At 44.0% G+C, this 22051-nt stretch overlaps 1 protein-coding gene across 5 annotated transcripts in view; it reads right to left on the bottom strand.

Annotated features, from left to right (window-relative positions):
• Nucleotides 1-22051, bottom strand: part of FGF12 (fibroblast growth factor 12) — a 227726-nt gene that overhangs the window by 44555 nt on the left and 161120 nt on the right. The window lies entirely within an intron of this gene.

Here is a 22051-nt window from a genome sequence, read left to right as displayed (position 1 = left end):
GCTGGATGCTGACAAAATGGAGGAGTTGGCCAATTTGAATACAAATGAGAGCAAGCTGGACCAGCAACCAGAAAGTGAAATGTGGGAAAAGGAGGAAGGCAAGAGGTAAACTAGGACTGACTGGGGAGGGATCAATAAAGGGAGCTACCAAGAATATCCGATTTCAGAGGGTAAAATAAAGGAAGAATTAGCAGAGACTGCTAGGACGAAAGAAAACAGACCATGAAGAAAGCAGGGCTGGGTTGGAAGGAAAGACCACTGTCTCTCAGTCCACCCAGTCTTCTATGAACTGGAACACTTCCCCCCAAGAGCCACCAAAACAGCCCAGCCTCAATACACCACTCTGCTACAAGTCCTGGGGCCTTTGTTCAAAACCCTGATCCACCAGACATTTATTTACACAAACTGGAAGTGTGCAACTAAAGTACTTGGCCCAGCACTTCCAACTGCTGCTTTTCCACATGAGCTACTTGGAGGGTCTACCTTACCCTGATAATGAATAAACCCAACAAGAAGTGAATACTGCCACATGCTTCTCCTCCAGCATTTTGGTTTTAATCTAGTCTTGTAAAATCTTTTTCCATGTCAGTTAAGCCAAGGAACACTGCCTGAATTCCCATCAATTCACAGAATGGCAATATATTTTGAGGAAGAGAAGGACAATTTTTTTAACTTAGCATCTATTCACCTTCAGGAATAACACCCATTCCTTATATAAACTTCTGGAAAGAAAGATCATGATCCACACATGGCTTGCCCTTCCCTGCAGTCAAATCAGGGAAGCTCAAGACAGAGCCCAACACAACTGAGAACCTACCAAGGGAACATCACCAGAAACAGCTTCCTCTGGCACAGCAATCTTTGCCATCCAGCCTCTTACACACTCCCCTCTCTAAGGCACATAGGTCTGAACCACAGAATACTCCCAGCTGAGCTTGATGTCATGTTTTCTGCATATTCTGTCTTCACTGGCTGCTTTCCTACACAATTAACTCACCAGGTGGATATTAGCAAGAGGAAGAAAAACAAAGCAGGCTGACTTAAGTACATTAAGTAGAGCAGGAAATCGCTGGTATCCATAAGCTCAGCAACTTGCAGAATGTTAATCACCAAGCCACAAGTGAGATGAAAACATCATAAACATCCGTATCTCTCAGCAAAGTTCAAGGGAAGCATGGAAGATGCAAAGAGTTGAGCAGGTGATTAACTTCATTTAGCTATGGGAAAAATTAACAGTTTTCCAAAGCAGTGTTCAGGTGGAACTGCCACCACAGCTCCCAGCTGAGAACATCTCCCCTTGTAACACCCTGATGCTGTATGAATAAAGGTCTGGCACACATATGAGGTCCTGCAGGTTTCTTGCTGAGGAGCTCTAACAAATCGGTTGGGCTCAAGCACCAGAGAGCAGCCCGGCAGGCTACGGGACTCCACTCTCCCTTCACCTAACAAGGTGGCAGCTCTCCCACAAGGCAGGCTGAGGAAGGATTTTACAAACCCTTTCCCACAGCTGTGGACACAGCTGATGGATCGAGACTGCTGGCCACTGCTCTTGGCAAAGGCTCTGCTGTGGGCACAGCAGGCACTTCCTAGGCACCCAGGTGTGTCCTGCACACAGGAGACAGCTGGGGCATGGCTGGGAAAAGTCCCAGTGGTACATATGTTTAACATAAGGAAAGCAACTTCAGCCATTTACACAGGCTTATATTGCAACATCCTTTGGTAGCACTGCAACCCCTGTTTTATAATTTCCTTCCTTTTGCATGTTCCAATTCACAGGTAGCATGCTACAAAGGTGCATTTATATGCACTTTTGCAACTTTCCAAGGGAATACTTTTCTGCCCTTTATAATTTGCTCCTCAATGTCACTTACAAATTACTTCCATTTAAGAAAAAAAATCTCACCATAATTGGACTTTTAGCTACCAAAAAAAGTCTGTTCCAAGACAGAAGAAAATTACTAGAGAGAAAGTACCCTCCTGGTTCGCACTGTCCAGTCCCTGGCAATATATCATAATCCCTCTCATAAGTCCATCAAATTTCACTTTTAAATGAGTTATTGGGTTGGATTCACTGCCAGGCAGTATCCAGTTGTTCTAGTGCCAGGTCTGGCCTTCAGAATAAACAATGCTGGTATTTACCCTCCTGGTGCTCATTTATACAGTAATTATAATGCATTTTCATCTTTTTTCATCTTCCATTTTGCTGGGGACAAAACAAATCAGTTGAACACAGACCATATGAAACCTTCTCTGAACTTGCTCTGCTCAATCTTTTAAAACACAATTAATCAGAAATCCATGCACAAGTTAGATTGGGTCTCCATGATGATTTCTTCAGCACTTCAGTGTGCCTTTAGCTCTCTATGGGCAATCTGTACCTATCACACCTTGCATTGTCATTTGGCATTTTCTGAGTTGCATTTCACTAATGGTTCACAGCTGCCTGTTGTAAATAATACAGCAGTTACCTGTTGTAAAAAACTGTTACAACAGTTACATGTTGTGAAGAAAACAGGTTTAAATTGTTGTTTCCAGCAAACTTAACTCAGAGCATAAATTCTTATTATTAGGCCAAATTCTCTAACATCCACCTAATACAAAAACTTTTTGTGTAAGTAGCGTTTCAGTAACACCAGTGCCCCAAATCACCCTGTTCTTATGTGATATTCCAGCTGCCCATTGCAAGTGACAGCATCTCCCAGAGCTGGCTTCACCACACGCCTCCCTCACCCAAACTTCAGCAGCTTTGCAGCCAGGTCAGACAGCCTTGCAGCACACCCTGTTGTCATCTCCACTGCAGGGATCCACATTCCCTTCACAATCCTCTCTTCTGATAATCTTTCCCCTCTAAACTGGGCTAGTAACACATGTGACATTATAGCAAACTGTCTACTGAAATCCAGATAAATCAGGTTTACTGCATCCTCCCAAAACTCAGTTACTATACAAAGACCAGTAACAGAGTAACATGCACAATCTACCTCTATTAATGAGATAAAATGTAACCTGAGTTTATCTACATAGTTTTAAACAACTCTTCCCTTTCTGGGTAACACTGAAGTTAAAAGGATGAGCCTGCATATGCCCGTAATGCTTATTTATGCTGATTTTTAAATAAAATTCCTGCACTCCCCAGTATGAATTACATTTCCACAAAACCTTGGTAAAACTGTATGTCAACAGAATCACAATTTGGTAGGTCAGGTCCTTCAGCAGTCTGGGGCAGTCTTTCCTCCTTAGATGCAGTTGCTTCATCCTTCTTCCTAGACACTTGCTTTCTCTATCCTCTCTAGCAACACCCTCCCTGCTAAGCAATGAAGAGCACTATTCCTTCTGTTCGCGTGTTTGGGGATCCCTTCACCTTCAATCTCTGCTGGCTCCTCAGCACAAACCAGGCCTACTTTTTCTCTGTTGCTTTGCATTTAATGGTTAAACAGCATTGTACTATTTCTCCCCCAATACCTTCTTCCTTTTTTTTTTTTTGGTGAGGTCTAACTCTTCTTTCTATTTGTAATTCTTATTTCTCTCCTATGCTTTCTGACCAGACAGCAATAGCTTTCTTTGCTGAATTGCATTTTGCTTTTTTGTGGACTTTCTGCGTGCATCAAATATCCCTTTTTTATTTTTCTTGGGTTTTTTGTTTTGTTTTGGGGTTGTTTTTTTTCTTCCCCAGTCTGTTAGACTATGTGTCTTTCCTACCAGATTTTTCCTTTGTCCGGTATATTAATTCTACAGTTTTTTTCCTCTCTCACAGAGGAAAATAAAAAATAAAAAATAAAATCCAAGCCACTTTTGCATTCAAGTCCAGAGCTCTAACAACCTAGTTTGCCTCTATAACTAGTTTCCTTCACTTTTATGAAAGAATAAATCTTGGTTACAGTTGAATGTTTAGCCTTCCATTTAATTTAAATTTGAACAACTCATGATATGTCAGCTGAAGGTCGCTTTCTGTGTCTAAGTCCTTCTGTATCTCAAATCTCAGTATTTTGCAAAACTGCATTGCTTTTTCTTAGTTTAATTACTGTTTGGAAAAGAAATCCATGAATTATCACATCCTGGTATATCTGGGCCCAGCATTAGGAGCAGTATTTGTTCTCCAAATTCTATTTGGAGAATTAAAATCTCTCAAAATGACATAATTTCTGATAGTTTTTATCTCACCAATAATATGAATGAGATTTTTGAGTCTCGAATATGCCTTAATACAATGAAACACTTTTTTGTGTGTGTGATTGAGTTTAACCTAGAATAATTTCTTCACAAAATTACAGCAAAATCTCATTAAAGCAGACTGACTACATATCTCTGCACCTCTACCTTCAGCAGAGCTCATTTGAAAAAATTCTGACAGTTCATATCCTTCTTATTCCAGCTGAAAAAGGGAATTATTTTCTCTGTTAATTCCAATTAAAATATTATATTGTGAAAGCTATTGTGCTCTAGCGAAGTTCTGTATGCAGTAGTATTATTGGTGTCTTTGGCTGCTAACACTGGGAATGAAACAGTCCCACTAAGAACAGAGGATGATGGACCCACCCTGTGCCAGAAATCCCTGTCTGCTCCTGCTGCTGCTGGAAAACTGCTCTGAGGCTCACTGCAAGGATGCCTGCTCCATGGCACAGCCACCCTACGCTGGAAGCAAAGAAATTCGGACTCCCCCTCTCCCCCACTGTTATTGTGAGCTCACTTCAGTCATGCTGATTTATAACCAGACCGACTCGCACACTGCTGTGGTGAGTAATTCTCACCTTCCCCTGGTGAAAATAGAGCTGGGGTTGTCCTTTCTGCCTTCCCAGGGAGACGAAGGAAGGAGGTGCCCAGGCATTGACTGAAACACACTGCTGACATCTGTTCTGATGGGTAACTGACAAGCTGGAACAAATCCCTGCCCACATCTGCTGCATTTTCAGGTTCCCATGTGCCCTAAACAGAGAAGCCCTGACCCCCCCAAAGGGGGCGATTACAGAGCGGTCCCCACTGCCTCAGTCACCACAACGCTTTCACAAGAGAAGAACTAACAGAGGAGCTAAACAGCAGGCAGTAATGGAGAAGAGTAAAAAATCCTAATGCGAAGTCAAAAATGGAAGCCACAGAGCCAGCACCCAGAGCAGGTACAAGGAAATGTTCATGACCTTCAGCCACAAACAGAGCCAAAAGGAAAACAGCTACCTTCCCCTGCCTACCACACTGGAGTCTAATAGTCAAAAGTCAGGATAATGCACATGCTGTTCTGCGAATGAGCTGGGAAAACATCAGCATCATCTCAGAGCCAGAAGTCTAGAAACTCCTTTAGAAGTTTCTAAGATCAGATGCACCTATATTAGGCATGCACAATGAATCCAGAATCCAGTAGCCTAGAATATATGCAGCACAAACCAGCAAAGGTGCTTCCAGGAAAACCCAACAGGTATAAAAGGTGAGTTAAAAGAATACTGTCATCACTGACATGAAAAGCTGCCAAGAGGTGTAACAGAGCTAAGACGGAAATGCTGCCAGTATCCTTCTTGCAGGAGAATTGCTGCAGGCTCTCCCCAGTTCTGTGACTGGGCCTCACAGCAGATCCCAACATCTTATTCCAGAGAAGATGACTAAGAAGCAAAGTGGCAGCTCCGGGGCATTTTACTTAAGCACCTTCTACTAATAGTTCATTTGTGAGATGGGGTGTTAATTAACACACACTCATTGGAAAAGAAAAGCTTTTATCCAGCTCCCAAAGTACTTGTTATCTTTTGCAAATGAGAGGCATTTTTCTTCTGTTGGAACAAAATATCCCTTGCACACAGGTATCAAAAGGTAGGGTACCAGTAACCCCTATCCTTCCTACCCTTGGTTATGGGACAAGTCAAAGGACACATCCCTAGCAGTACAAGATCTAGATCTATATTCACTACATACTTGGAAACCACCATCTTGCAGAGCTAAAATCACTAGCGCACTTCCACCACCAGGATGAAACCTCCTATGCAATTCTTGCAATGTTTTATGGTCATCACTGGTTTCCTGAAAACACCCCTGTTCTTAGTACAGCACTTCATATGCTCAATTTTCTCCCTTACCAAATGCTGATACCTTTCCATCTTAACACATTGCCTCCAACCTCTCAGCCCCATAACTGTTTCTGTTGCCGTTCCCTGAACTCTTTCCAATCTCTGAGTCATAAAGGAGGATTTATTGGACTAAAGATCCACTTTTAATAATGCCTTCTGCTGTATAATTTCACTGCTGAAGTTAACTCAGGCACCTTCTGTCCTGTTGGATTGTGACTTGGAACAATCTACGACAGCATGTCTGGAGGAATTTTGCTGAATAAACTCATAGTCGCAGAAGTATCAGATACATAATGGCAGGAAACATCCTTACAGGGAGAACCTGTGTGACTAGGGGGAAATGCCACAGAGCGAAATCAGCAACACTGCTGACCTTAACAACTGCTGTGAACGTGCCCACAGTGATCAATACACAAATGTGGAAGCAATTACAAGCCATCAGTGCATAACTCATGCTCTCTCCCCACTACAGGAATCAGTAGGAGCAAATCTCAAATTGTAATAAAAACTCACAGATGGTTTCTGGAGACCTTTTAATTAACACTGCAGTTTCCAAACCAAACAAGATAATCTCCTTGGATTCTCGCTGAGTAACAGCAACAAATCAGCTTCCTTTAAAGGCAGATCATCGGGAACGTTATCTCCTCGTTCAGAAATGCAAGTGCAAATTAAGTGGCAACATCTTTATTACTGATAATTACAGGATCACCTCAGAGCTTCTGGAGTGTCTGGGAGGGGGGCTGGTGCACACCAAGGGAAGCCACACACATACAAACACATTATTCATCAGAACTTAGTAACGCAAGAACAGCAAGTATTGTCCAAGAAATGGAAATGCTGCACTGATAGCGTTGGGCAACAGTCAGCTGTACCAACTCCTAGACCACACATCGCTGGCAGCAAACATTTCTTAGCACAGACGGAGAGACTGCTTTCTTTCCCATCCCTGCCAGTCTGTTCAGACTGAATTTCTTTACTAGCAATAATGACTAACAGTAATTGTCACCAGTGACTAATGATATGGCCTGGAGGTGGACATTAGCCAAGAGGTGGAGATTTATTAGGGTGCTATTGAGTTGGACAAACAGGAATCCAGATGCAGAGGTGGCAGGTTTTGCATCGCATAACAAATTTCTTCCACCACCCACCTCCCCTTACCCAAGTCTTCGCTATCATTCCTGTCAAAGTGTCCTTTCTGTCACTTTTTTCTTACTTCTTGGGGAAAAGTCATGTTATGGAACAAAAAAAAGGAAACTATTAACACAAATGCAAACACGCAACATTTTTTGAGGAGGGAGATTTTTGGTTGTTGCTTTTTTAATGATAACCAGATTGTTCCTTCAAAACAACCAGGACTTTCAGCAAGTTAATAGCTTCAGTCTATACTGGAGTGCTCTATTAAAACTGCTGTGCCCTTCTCTTCTTTTTGTCACCTAAAGGCTGATACTGCAATACAAAAGGCATTCATGTAGCATAATGCAGAAAAAGGCCCGTATGCTTCTGAAGACGCTGAAGACTGATGATTACCTCTCTCTCTGATTTCTGGCTTCCCCGGTAAGTTTTAGTGGTCTTTGCAGATGGTGGCTCTGAACCTTTCTGCTGGGATATTTATGCTCTAGCTTATTGCAGCAGGTTGCTCTGCTGCTGTACTTGTTTCACTGGGTCTAATCTTGGCAATATATCTGCATTTACACTTAAAAGCCATCTAAAGACATACCATAGCTTTATTCTACTCCGTGGTCCTTGGTTAGCTTCTGCCAGGAAGCCACTGAAGCTGAATCCTACAAACAGTCTCCTGTGCCATCTGGAAAGACCACTAAAACATACTGGGGAAGCCAGAAATCAAAGACAAAGGTAACCCCTCCAAGGAGGGAAACTCCATAACCTTTGTGGGCAATCTGTTCCTGTGCTCCTTTTTGTCAGAGACAGATTTGCTGATACCTCGTCAATGTTTTAGAGTGTATATTTGGAAGTTACAGAAGGTAAAGGTTCATTCAAGGAACCATTTTCTATCCCTTTTCTCCTGGACCCTCTTGAACACAGGTTCCCTTCTGCCAGAGGTCCACCTAAGCGAGTATTCTTTTGCTGGCAGGGATCAGTACTGGATGTACTGGTGAAGAGTGCAGGAAACACAGCCTACAGCTCTGAATCTCTCCAGCAGCCTGTGGTATCCTTGCCTTCACATATTACGTGAAGCCATCACATATTATGTGAATAATATTTTTTCTCTGTTTTAAACTTGCTAATGTTCTCCAGGAAAATGATGGCAGGGATGCTCAGAGAATGAGGCTCACCCTTCTCTGAAACTCTCAGCAGGGCTGTTTTTTTCACGGACTCACCTTTAGGACTGAACCTTTCCCCTTCTCTTTCTCTTTTCTGCACACAAACATCTAGGATACTTTGACTGACTCTAGAACCTGGTTTGCCCCACCACTGTGTGCCTACATCTAATTAAGTCTCCTATTTGCTCTGATCTGCCATATCACATAAAACTTTTCAGGTACCTTCCAAACTGCTGTTGAGAGTACAAGCAGTTACTCAGCATACACTACCCTCCTTAAAGGATGGATGAAAACCCTCCAGTCCTGGTCCAGTCACTTTCTTAAAATATTGCACCAGGTAAAAATGATTCAACCAAGTTTGACAGAGGCCTCACAGCTTGCTTTCCATAGAAAGCCAAACTGGCTGGTTCAACCATACTTTATATTTCACAACTGCTTTCTCAACAAAATCTGCAGGCATGCCCACACCAATGGTGAGGAGATGTCCTAAGCTGAAAAAGGACACACTGACAAAGTTACTGAGATGGCATTATTGATCTCAGCAATGAAGATCTTCTAAAAAAACAAACCCCAAACACTGAAACAACTGAATGGCAGAACTTCCTTAGGAGTGTGTATTTCAGTCAGTTGAGGTTGAAAAGGGCATGGTTATTGAATCGTTGAAGGCTGAAAACATCCAGGAACACATTTCTACTTCTCATTTATTCACCATAATCTAAAGACCAGGTTAAGTAAGTTCTCCTTTGCAGTCTGGACAGTTATTTTCTGCTGAATCCACACTCACACACTGAAGAACTATTCAACGGTTTTATTACCTAGAAACCAGAAAAGGCTCAAAAAAATAAAAATAAAATGGCTGACAGGGAATTCTAAAAAGGTATCTAATCAGGAAATAACATCATTTCAAATGCTTTCAAGCCAGAAAATATTGCAACAGGGGAAATAAAAACTGCAGATTTTTATTGGATTTGTCGATAATCCCTCTATTTACTGAAAGAATTGTTTCTAAATCTTCATTTTTCTCTGAATATATACATTTGAGGAGTCAGACTATTGTCTCCATGTATTAAGCTAATCCATTAGTCGGTTTATCTAAATGAACAAAAATCGTATGTAAGCCTACTTTTTCAAATATGTAAATCTGGTTTGTCCCCTCAACAACGTCGTTACGACAGCCTCAGAGTATTATAATTTACCTACCTAGCATGCACACTGTGTTCTTCACTATGCAATTACCCATTCTAAGTATGCAAATTCATCTTTGTCCTAGTGAATGTGGATTTAGCTTTGTATAGCTGACAATGTAGTTCCACTGAAGCATTCCTCCATCATCCCTCCACAAATTTTTCAAAGGAAAAGTGGTCAATATTTGCATTATAATCACAAGATTAGCAGCAACTGGGATGCTAATTTTAAAAATTACACTGCAGATTTGAGTGGTGAAAGCAAGCAAGGAAGCAGCTGTAGGAAGGCTGCACAGAGCTCACCATGCACTAGCAATCATTGCATCATTGGCTTCATCATTAGAAGACTCTATTTGGATGGTCAAACTCTTTAAGCACAGCCATCCGTTACTGCTTGGGAAGATTAGACAGACAGATGGCTCCCACAGAGAGATGAGTTAAAAAGAAGCAGGGAGGGATATTTTCACCAGATGGATGCTGCCAAGTTTTGCAGCACACAAGAGGTACCCTGAGGTCTAGATCAAAAGCTAGTCCTCCTGGATCTTCTGGAGGAAAATAATTCCTCGCTTCATCCAAATACCTGACCAGAGGAGTAACTGGGGACAAGAGATTTTTCTGTTGAATTAAGGATATGCTCATGCCCCTCATGACTTAGTTACTGTATAAGGCCACTGCACCAGCCCAGAAAAATACCCAGCAAGAACTAGGTGGACATGAAGGGCTCCCAATTTCAAGTGCTAGCAGTATATGGAATGAATTGCAGCAATGGCCATTGTAACCTTCTCTTAAGCGTGTTTTCAGTAAAATCCCAAAGAATGAAAGTGAATGGAGAATCCATGCAATGCCAGTGACTTACAAATACACTCAGAAAGCCTCTGTTGGCTTTTGCTCACTTTCTGGAGGTTTCAATGACTCGAGATTCAAGAGTTGCAGGAGCAGAAGTATACTGTTAATTACATCAATGTATTACTCACAGAAATAGAGAAACTTAACTGTAAAGAATTTCACAATTTGAAGTGACACTACTGAGAGCACATTATACCCAGGTATTTAAACATATTATTGATGACTACAGGCACAAAGAAAGGGGATGCTGTGAAAGGACATGCTGCAGGCTCTCTCACAGGGTCTTTGGAAAAATGTCCAGTTACTCAGTTTCTTCTCTGAGAGTTGTATAGCTAAAGCTTGTGGTGCAGAGCACGGAGGTCTTCACAGCTTCCTCTTGCTGTCCTCAATGCACCCGCCTCTCCCACTGCACATGACAAAGAATAATGGTTTGATTTTTTCAGGGGAGACCTGAGGAAACAGATGACCCAATACCCTGCCCTAGATTTCAGTGGGGTCTATGGCTGTGACTATCTAAAGCACCTATGCTAGCTTGGTCTCATGTCCCAGAGACTTCCAGTATTTGGTTCCCCCAGAGGAAACTTTGAAAAGATCTCTTGGCTATAGAAAATTTCTTGCAATCTCCAAATGCATGTCAGGAAACAGAGTCCTAAATGATGAGCATAAAACTGAGCTTTTGAAGTCTGTAAATAAAAGGGGCAAGAACAGCAGGGATGGCAATTACTTTGAAATCCCACCGAAACCACAGGGAGCTGCAAGTATTTACAGCACCACTGGCAATGAAGTAACTAGGTGCCAGAACAGTGATTTAACTGAAAAATAAGATAGCTACGTTCTGCGTTTATTCTCTTTGGTGGCGCCAGGTCAATTTATTCCATTTTGAAGTCAAACAGCAATTTCCCTACATCCCTGCACCATTCCAACTTGGCAGACCTGAAAACCTTCCTTTTTCTTTTTCTTTTTTTAATGAATAATAGAGATATCCCAAATGGAAGCTGCCTCCAAATGCTGCCGAGGTATACACACGCTTCTTTGGTTGAGTAACGTGAGGCAAATAAGTCAAACAAGGCCAGGATGGCTGGACTCATACAGAAATGCAGCTAGATCTGGAGCAATGTCAACCTAGGAAGGCTTCAGGTGTGAGAGGCTCATGTGAGCTCATCTCTCTTTCACAACACCAACAACCTGATAGAAAAGGACATGTGAAGGAGAAAATCTTTTGAGGTAAAAAACAAAGCAAAAAACCCTCATGCTGTCATGTAGTCATTCTCTTATCTAGTCAAGCTCTTACACAGTGCCCTCAACAGAACATCTGAGCACCTGTCAATCACCAGTGCACTTATCTCCACACTGTCTCTGTGGGAGTCGGAAAAAAATCTTATCTCCACCATATAGATGATCAGCTGAAGCAGAGAAATTAAGGGCTTGATCTAGTTACCTAAATATAAGTTTCTAGTGCCGTCTAAGATGTCCTGGGGCATGCAAGACATGCACAGCGCTGGCCGGTGGGACAATGGACCTAAGGGAGATCCATGGTCTTCTGGAGGCCAGGCAGGGTATGCTGGCACATTGCAGTGGGAGATGAATGTCTAGGTTTAGGCAACTGCTCTGAATCCTGCAGTCAAGGCATGGCATTTGTGGCAGAGCAGGGAGCTGAACCCTATGAACTACCCTGGCAGCACCCTAAATACAAGAATTGCTTTCTTGTGAACAAAGTGAAATACAAGAGGAACACAGCCTTTTTTTATTATTATTATTATTTATTTTGACTGCAGGACTGTTTTATTACTAAGGCCAAGTTTCATGTGCCTGGCACCTCCAAAATAACTGCTGCTGTCAGGAGCCCGTGTATTGCCCTTTTCCTAGCCGAATATGAATACACATCCATATCATCTTTCAGCCACTATCAAGAAGATACCACCTATGGAACACAGAGTTATTTTCTGTCAAACTTAGTAAAAACACTTAGATTGTAATACAAGAAGCCAGAACCAGTATCAGAGTGGCTTTCCTCTACAATGTCTACATGCCTAGACCTCATGCTGAAAGGTGCAATCTACCTCCTTGTGGCAGTATTTACAGAAAGACACTTTCACTTTAGCTCATGGCAAAACCCTGATGACAATTCAGGAGCTTGTAATGAGCTTATGGAGGAAGAATGAAAGGATGGTCAAGGTCATAGCCCCCATAGGAGCGCCATCAGTCTTGACATGTACAGCAAATAAGGCTCTCAAACAGCTGCCAACTCAGAAATAAGCTGTACGCAGAGAAGCTGTGCTGGCTTGCTGCAGGCTGTTATTTTGGTGCATTAGGCTGAGGACAGATTTGCAAAACCACTCGAGCAATTCGGACATTTGGTTCCCCTTTGAAACAGCTCAGTGAAAGAGGTGGTGGTGAAGCACCAGCCTGGCAGGTCTGGTTGCTAGAGCAGCTTCCTGCAGTGCAACCTGCAGCCACGCAAGCATCTCTTCTCTGCCATTTCCCCCGTTGGTTTGCCTGCGTCCATACCCTTGCAGGTCTACAGCCCAGCTGCTACCCAGAAACAAAGGTTTAACCAGACAACACCTGAGGGCAAGGCTGGTTTCAATCCTCCCTTCTGGCCTCTCTCCAAAGATAAAAAACATCGGACAATTCTTTCTCCAGCCACAACAGGTACCCTCCATTGTATTAGAGCTGCAACAGTGAGCTGAATCTAATCAATGTCATAATTTACTTAAGCCTCCCAAATACTTGAAACAGGAGAACTATTTTTATGTTATTTTTTTATATATGAAATCTGATTAGAATAATCCTGGCAAAGCAGAGAGTGATAAGCGAATAGAGCAGGTGAAAAAGATAGTTTTGAAGGAGGAAATTGATTTCCTTTCCATCCCTTCAAATTTGAATAATAAACTTTCACAAAGAACTTCTTCACAAGAAACTGTAATTAAAATACTTTAATAAATCGTCTCTTGGAGCCCCTTACGAAAATAGAGGTTGTTGCAGAGTAAGAGGTTTGAGACATTTACACTTGGAATCCAGTGGCCAGCACTTTCCGTGCCCCATGAAAAATATGAGAAAACACTTGAAATTACCTAGTCTCATGTAGGAAACTAAGGCTATGGGAATCCAGGTACTTTGACTGCTCTTGCAACTAATTAGTTACAAACCAAAGAGAATTGTAACCAACAGGCATCTTTCCCCTTTCTACACTTCTGTTTTCTCGTGTAGGAAAGTGGATAATACTCTCCTTTTTCTGGAACTCACTTTGAGCTTTCTGGTAGAAAAGCAGGTCTTGCTATGACTTTACAGAAGGACGTGATGATTTTTGATTTCCAAAACAGGCACTATTTCTAAGATTACCATTCATTCACCAAAATTATAGAACACTTATAATAAATTAATTGAAATTTTATATTCTGATGCCTCAGAAAGGAATAGGTTTCATATATATGTAGTAGTATTGAGCATGCACACATATACTGGACATTCCCCAAATGACTGAGCAGACCAGTTTCTCAGGTGTGCTAAAGTAAATACTCTCATCTCACTTTTCTGACCAGTGGGTTTGCTCTAGATGTAAGCCAGTGGCGGAGACATCAGAAATGGAAATATCCCTCAATACCACAGAAATTGTACTGGTCCTTCCATCCTTGCCATGTGATGCTTTACAGCCATGCTTACTTACACCACTGAAAAAACTTAAGAACCATGTTTTCTGGCGAGTCCAACCCAGTCCACCCTCCAAGCAAAACCACCAGCAGAGTTTAGCCCACAGCTCTCATTAAGTCCTTGGTCATGCCTGGGTGGCACAAGATGCCCTGGAGAGAGGAAGACACAGTGCATGGCACCACACCAGGGCTGTAAAGCACTACTGACCATGAATGCTGGACAGACTGCCCAGCAGTCCACCCAGATGGTTTCTGGTACCAACCTAGCTCTGAAAAAAACAGGTATTTCTGCACAGCTCAAGAAGATGTTTTCACAGTGGTCAGCTTGCTAGGCTACTGTCCCTGTTATTGGTTTCTCCTAGCTGTCACTATAAGTGGCACATACTGGAGCTGGACACTGACTTAAATGGACCCATAGGGGCCACCCCTACATTCATTTCAGCAAGAGCAAGGGGATCTACTGAGTACCCAATACCTTTGAAAGCAGAGCTTTAAATTGTCTGAAAACCTGTGCCTGGTTTTGTTACTGCAAATAGTTTTCTTGCAAGACTTGGCTGTTCAGCTCCCACAGGCATCAGCGCATTACAAGTGCTTGTTTCCAGAGCACTGCTGCAATCCTGAGCTTCTCAGGAGCTGTTTCCAATTCTCCACCTGCCATCTTGTGAAGCCAACGTTGTAAACAGCCCCAGCTTCAAGGGTGGCTGAAAAAGAGATATCTGTAGTGCTCTGAGCAACTGCACTTGACATACGGTATTAAGATGTGCAAGGGAAAATGGCTGGCAGAGTATGACTCTCCTGTGGTTCTTTTGCCTGCTCCCATTATCCTCAATGAAGATTGCTAGGGTCATAAATGCTGAGGAGCCAGAAACGAAGTGAAATGGGAAAACCGAAAGAGAGAAGCAAGCCCTGCCTACTACACAGCATACAGCTTTCAAAGCAAACGGATTTGCTCAGACACAAGATACTACACAAACAAGTTGTGCTGCTGCTTATGTAACAGCTCCCTGAATAATCGCAGCGATATAAAACAAAGCTTGCAATTAAGGCAAAGAATTAGGATGAGGAAGAACAGAAGGCCTAATCCAGTCTGCACTTGTGACCTTGGGCGTGTCACATCACTCCTCTATGCTGTTTCCTTAGCTATGTGATGAAGCTTCCCAGCGTGAATGGAAAATTATTGGAAAGCGTGGGAGAGTCCAGGAGCAACTCACAGGTAAGTGATAACAGATTACTTTCGGTGCCCACACCACTGGCCTCTGCCACCCCAGCTAAATTAATTCCTCCCACTGCCAATGATCAGATGACCCAGACATCCTCAGACTAGCACCACTCTGAAGGCCAATTATGGGATGTAGTTTTAGACAAAACAACTGCATTTTAATGGCCATCTACCAGACACTGAGAGCAGTATCTATGTGGTGCTCCCACCAGAGATCCCAGTGACACAGCACCTCTGCAGCGTGGCCTCTCATCAAAAGCTCCTGTTCCATGTAAACTCTCACTCCTCCACTGGCAGTTATCACCAGACTACCCTGCTTCTGATTTCACCTTAAGTACTTCTACAGTCCTTCCCTTTGCTCCATTCCCTTCCTGCTCAACATGGTGTGTGGTGGAATTCACGAGCATCCACAGGGAAATTCTGCTATAGGCAGTTAAGTGTAAATCATAAACTGGGTGACAAGGTTTAAACTTGAGACAACCTTCAGTACAACAGGACCATGAGCACCATAAGGTTGGCCAAGCTACAGTTTGCTCTTAGAGATGTTTTCTATTTTTTCCCTTTAAACAAAAGCTCATAGATGTGGCTCCTGCAGTAATCCTCCACTTTCTGCAGCTGGAGACACCATGCCTGCCTTTGGGTTTAATACCTCCAGACTACTTGGTACGGCAGAGCACTGCATTGCACTTGTGGACTGGGAACAGGAGGAAGAAAGTAAGTCCCCACACAATGTCTCCAAGTTTCTTCCACACCAAGCCAGAAAAAGGGCATGCCAGTTCCCAGACAGGTCTAAAACTTGAAGCATTGGGCGGCTGTGGCATTTTAGATGCCTTCCTGTCATACCAGGTGCCTACAGGACATCCATAGCCATACCCTGCGGACAAGATCCTGCTAAGCCTCTGTGCAGATACACACAGGCAGGCAGGAGCCAAGAAAGACACAGGGCATCACTCAACACAGAACAGCCAGTGATGTTTGGCTACAGCTTCCAGAGCATGCCAGGAGAGGCAAGGAGGAAAAGGAAGGGTTTTGCCCAGCCAAAATGCCTCCGGCAGCAGTAAGGGGTGCAAGAAGATGGAAGTTGCTTTGGACAAGCCAGCGTAACAGCTGTGAGCATTTTTACTCTTAAGAACTAGGAAGGCAACAACCAACATTACGCATCCTAACTGGAGTTGGCTGGTTGCACACCTGCACAGCATTATTCTCCTGAGCTGGCTGGATCCTCAACAAAGGTCCTTTCTCCAGCCAGAGTCCGCTCTGCCCTACTGGAAAGCAACGGCCTCTTTGCAGCCATCTACCTGGCACAGGAACAGGCACAGTACAGAAAAGAGTGGGCTACAGGATAGTATTCCCCCACTGCAGGTAGTGATGGTCCTCCTTGGCAGTGAGCGCTGCCAAGTCTCACTTGTCCAAAAGTCAAAAGTCATCAGCTGCCCCAGCTCCACTGACTGTAGCTACCCAGTGTCAGGAGGAAGGGGGAAACCTCTTTGCAGTGCAAATTAATTAACTTAAGAGCAATACGGGATGATTTGGTGACTCCTCAATGTACCAGGAGTGGGAAACAAGTAATCTTAAAAGGCACACAATGTCTGGCACAAGTACACAGGCTCTGAACACTGCAGCAGGAATGTCAAGAACTGTCCTTCTCAAGCACTGCTTGCTTTGGAGAGATCCCTGCTGGGGGAAGCAATAGCCCAGCATGGCCGCTGTGCTTGTGGGAATACCAGAATTAGGCTAAACCTTGCTCCTCATCTCACTTTGCACGTGCCTAGAAAGTTGGACATGGTCTTCCTCGGCACTTCCTCACCTAACAGCATTGTTCAAAATCCCTGAGGTTCTATCTGTCTTCTATTTCATGCTTACAATGACTTGGTGGTAAAAAAAGGCTATGCAGGATACTCAGGCTGATTTCTATCTCAGAGGCTTTAGAGAGAAACAGACAATCTTTGTCCAGTTGCAGCAATTCCTCTGCAGTGCTCCAGACAGCATCTGGGACACTGTAATGTGTGCATACAACTCCCAAGCGCTGTTATCAATAATGCATCTGATGCACAGCCTTCAGAGGAGCTGACCAAGGAAGCTTCTTATAAAGAGAAGCAAATCCTTTTGGTCTTCTCAGGAGGAAAGCGTTGAGGAGATAGGAAGACTTACCGTCGTCATGCCACGTCTTATTTATGTCAAAAGGGTGTTCACATTTCAGAAAGCTTTTAAGTGTGGGGCTGGTGCCTAGGTATGTATTTGGGGAATTAGAGAGCACGTTGTGAATATCAAAATACTTTTAACTTCCTGGGTTTCAACTAACATACAGAAAAGAGCTGCACAAAAGGCCACCATTCCTCCCAATGCATTGCTCCTCTGCACCACAGATGCCACTGGTATGTTAGAGGTGGCAGGCGTCCCTCAGACTCTACTGTGTTCTTCATGGCTGAAATGTCAAACCACCAAATTAACCTTTGACTCGTGCAGGCGCACATGCACAGTATCAATCACAGAGAAGGACAATTAATTTAATGTCATTTAAAAATTTCAGGCCTTGTCAGGCTCTTCCATAGAAGCACAGCCATCTCCACACAACAAAGGATGAAATCCATAGTTCATCAGCAGGGAAGAAGGTCCCCTTTTTAATCAAGCAAAAGCTGTTCGGGAAGCCACAGGCCTAAATCTACATATCATCCACCCACCAAGATGAATCTTTTGATCTGGGTATGTTGTCTGAAACACACCAGTATGAGGTTAAGGAAAAGGAAGAAGCATGTCAGCAACAAGACAAGTAGCAGAAGGTGTTGGAAACTGCAAGCAAGTTTATTAGTCACAAAAGATCAAGTGCGTAACCTAATTGCAGGCAGTAAAGTGATGATACACTATAAGCGGACTAATGGTACCACCCCAACCATGAGTACTTGGTTTTCTAGTCCTGTGAGAAGTCTACAACCAATTGCTGGTGCAGCAGATATAAGTTTTACCTCAGCTTGAAAAATATGGGCCAGGCCATGAGACCAAACTCTGCTCCAGGCCACCCCATCCAGGCTCAGCACCCCCAGGAAAGCAAGGATTTCTTCCTCCTTTTCATGACACAGAAGGGGCCATGACATTACTACTGGAATTCTCAAAATGTCCCATTTTTTCCACAGTCCTGCATCTGTGCCTGACCCCTCTGCTCCCACCCCCGCGGCTCCATGTTGTGAGGCAGGCGGCCATTACACGCGGCCACCGCAGTCACGTACCCACCGCTCTTTTAAAGGGATCCCGAGCGCACGGGCCAATCAGAAGCGCCGACGCCGCGAGGCGGGACGCAGAAGCACATTTGGCGCCCAACTACTAACCCCGTGCGGCCGCGTCGTCCTCCGCTGTGAGGCAGGCGTCCCCGCCGCGGCCCGGCAAGCCCCCGGGGAGCCTTGTGTGCGCGCTTGAGCTCAGATGACGGCTATATTGTAAAACAACCTGCTCAGCAGAGTCTGGGATGTTGCTTGAAGTGACCCGCCCTGCAGAGGGTCCAAGGTAAAATAAAGCATTGTCAGGTTCTGCTGGGGATCTGTAAAGAATCTGCCTGTCCCTTTGGTATTGGGTGGCAGCATCTTAAAACTCTCAGGGTCTCATCCTAGGGCCTGCTGTACTTACTGTTCCACAGGAAAAAAAAAAAAAAAGAAAAGAAAAAAGTTCTCACAGAAGATATTCGTTCAAAATTTACAACTTGAACAATATAGTTAAATACCCCAGGAAAAAACAACCAGCAGATCCAAAATACTCAGCCATTCCCCTTCAGGGCCCACATTTTCAGCCTTCCAAGAGGGCCAGGCATTATTTTTAAACAGTCAGGCCCTGTGTCAATAGACGCAGTGGGTGGAGAAGGACAGGCTCTGCCTTAGATGCACACTGCTTTTCAGCCACCCTCTAACCCGTTGTCACGAGGCCAGAACTAGGCACAATCTTGGCCAGCATGCACCGAAGACAGACCTTGCCAGGCCTCGGTGCGCCTAGTATACCATAATGCAAGGACCAAGTATGGTTCAAGAAGCCCTGGAGTGGGTCCAAAGCCATGTCCTGCCTGCCTGCTCTGCTGCCAGGATGCCTTTGGGCAATGCTGCTGGCAAGGTGCCCCTCCGCTCCTCCCCACTCACGCACAGATTGCAGGCTCCTTGCCACAAGCATGCTGGCCATCCTACGCGCTCTGCAAAGCTGAGCACGCTGTCAGCATGCAACACATCACAGCAGTGACGGGCTGCCAGTAGTACAAACAGATCCCTTCTACCCCGCGCTCCGTTTCACAAATTAATTCGTTGCGAGAGAAGTTGAGTAGATTTGGAGTTTTCCTTGCCGTAAGGAGTGGCTCTTTCAGAAAAGATGCCAGAAGAGGCAACTGCAAGTGGCTCAATCCCCAGGGCCTGCATCCCTGCAGCAGGGCAGGCCGGGGAGCACAGATTCAGCAAAGCATCAAGGTGCAATTTCAGCGCTCTGCTGAACCAGATCTTGTACAAGCATATTTCGGGCCAGGTTCATAACTCCCACTGAGTGCATTTACTCCACCAATTTCAGGAGACTCCTGTGAGGCACTGTGCCATGTAACTATAGGTGCCAGAAGCCAGCGCTGTATCTTGGGATTCATGGTAACAAAGAGCTATGGGACCTGAACTCAGTTCCTGTCATTTGGGGAGTTAAGAAAAACTATTTTTGCTTTGCAAATGCTTAGTCAGGACAGTACATTTTCACAGCAAAGCAGGCCCGCATCCAGGCCTCTCTGCTACAGTACACTACGTTCCCCACTGATGCAACCAGTCTGGCTTGAAATAGCCCAGGTACTTCGAATCTCTCTTCCTTTCCCCTGGAAAACCACATTACAATTCAACAATGTTCCTCATTTTAAAAGTTCTCTATCACTTGGCTCCCAGTGATACACGCACACTGTCAGTGAAGTTTTTTCCTTGGGTTTCTTAGCCTATGACTGTCGCATCTCCTGCATTCAACTCCAGACCCATTAGTCACTGTTTGGCAAAGGCACACCATTCACTAGTTTGAGCTGTTCTATATTTGAGTTTGGTGTTATCAGAAAGAAGATCTGAATTACTTCATTAACACACACCTGACCTCTGTCAAACATGTCCTTGCTCAAAATTTTTGTTTCTTTTCATATCAGCGTCCTGGACCCAAGAAGGACAGTATTTGGCCTCCTACTACTCCAAAACAAAATATTAATAATAGCCCCATTGTCACTTATGACATCCTGGAGTCTTGTCTAGGTTTCACTTGTGGAAAACTAACAATGGCACTATTTACAGACAGAACATACACTGGTTAAATGGCATTAAAACCAAGCAAAGCAGGCTGGAGAGTCTGAGGAACAGCCCAAGGAGAGAAGAGGAGCTCAGTTACTGGCTGCTCCAGCATGCCCTAGCCAGCAGGACGCAAAGGGAAAGCAATGAAAGGGACTTCTGCTGTGACTGCCTCTCCGGAGCGGTATGGTGACAGTCAGCATTTGGCTCTTGTTTGCTGGGACGAGTGCTCCACACACACATCATTTTTGCAAACTAAGGGCTTCACTGCATACTATGTCCCATCCTTAGACTTTTTCTAGAGTTGCCTTCCAAAACTCAACTCAAACATTATATTGCCCTTGACCGTTCTGATTTAACCCCATCATTTCCCCTACAGTGATTAATTGAACACAAACAACGCACAGGAGAAAAATGGGCAAGCTCTATGCAACATTACTGCTGATTAGCACCTGCTTCAAAGACTTCACTTACCTGCTTTTTTAAGGTTAGGCATGTACATTTGGCCTCAAGGAAGTCAGCAGAAGAAACGCTATGCAGAAGACGGCAGCCAAGACTAGTTAGTCTCTGTGATTTCTACTCTTGCCTGCCTTATGATCTAGAGCAACCCCTCCCCACTGGCATTTTACTCTCCTCTCCCCTTCCACACTCCAACAAAGTCATGTGGGATCAAAAATCTCAACCAAAATCTAAACATTTTGTTCTGATTTTATTGGGATCAGTAAAGCAACACAAAACACTCTGAATCTCTTTCAAAATGGGATTATGTAACATTTCTTCGAGGAAGTGTCAAATTAAACAAGTCTGAACCACTGGAGCATTTTCTCCCCGATTTACTTCCAAAATGAAATTTCAGCAAAAGATCATAACGCATCCCAACACTCTCAGACTACTGCTCACAAAGAAGAATGTCCCATCGCTGTTCCTGCAGCTGGCATGGTGGTGGAACCTAGGACATTCCTAAAAATCCTGCACAACCAAGGCTAAGAGAAGGCACTTGCTGAAGCACACTTATTCTTTATAATTTGCACTACTATCGTATAAGACATGGAACAGCTAGCAAGGAAAACAGGAATAGGTCCTGCTATTAACTGATTTTGTCCTCTGAACAGTCTCATGATTCAACAGGCAAAAGCTAAGTCTTACCTAACATTCCAGATGTTGATACAACGTACAGAGCAGCACCCTCCCCACTGGAGCTCTGCCATGGTGCTATGCTAAGAAAGTTCAGGGAATAAAGGTCCCTCAACAGGATGTCAGATAGTAAATCTGCCTCAAAAAAAAGCCACAGTATTGCACAGTCTCAGATCTCCTTCTCTGACAAGCAGTCCAGGCGGTCCTGCCAAGTGAGGTCATACCCATTTCTAGCTCTTACAGAATCCTGAATAACCCCTGAGCTCTGGTGTAGGCCAGCTCCAATCCTGCCCAACTTGCACCAGTCACACACAGGACAGGGGAGCTCGCTCTGCTGGGCTGAAAGGAAAGCTGGACCATCAAAGAGCTCCTGAGAGGCAGGCATAGCAATATGAGCAACAGCACCTCACCAAGGGGAGAAG

Source organism: Falco peregrinus, chromosome 12 (assembly GCF_023634155.1).
Source record: "Falco peregrinus isolate bFalPer1 chromosome 12, bFalPer1.pri, whole genome shotgun sequence".
Taxonomy (NCBI): Eukaryota; Metazoa; Chordata; class Aves; order Falconiformes; family Falconidae; genus Falco; species Falco peregrinus.
The sequence above is the reverse complement of the archived record's forward strand: the minus strand, read 5'-3'. Positions and strand labels throughout refer to the sequence as shown.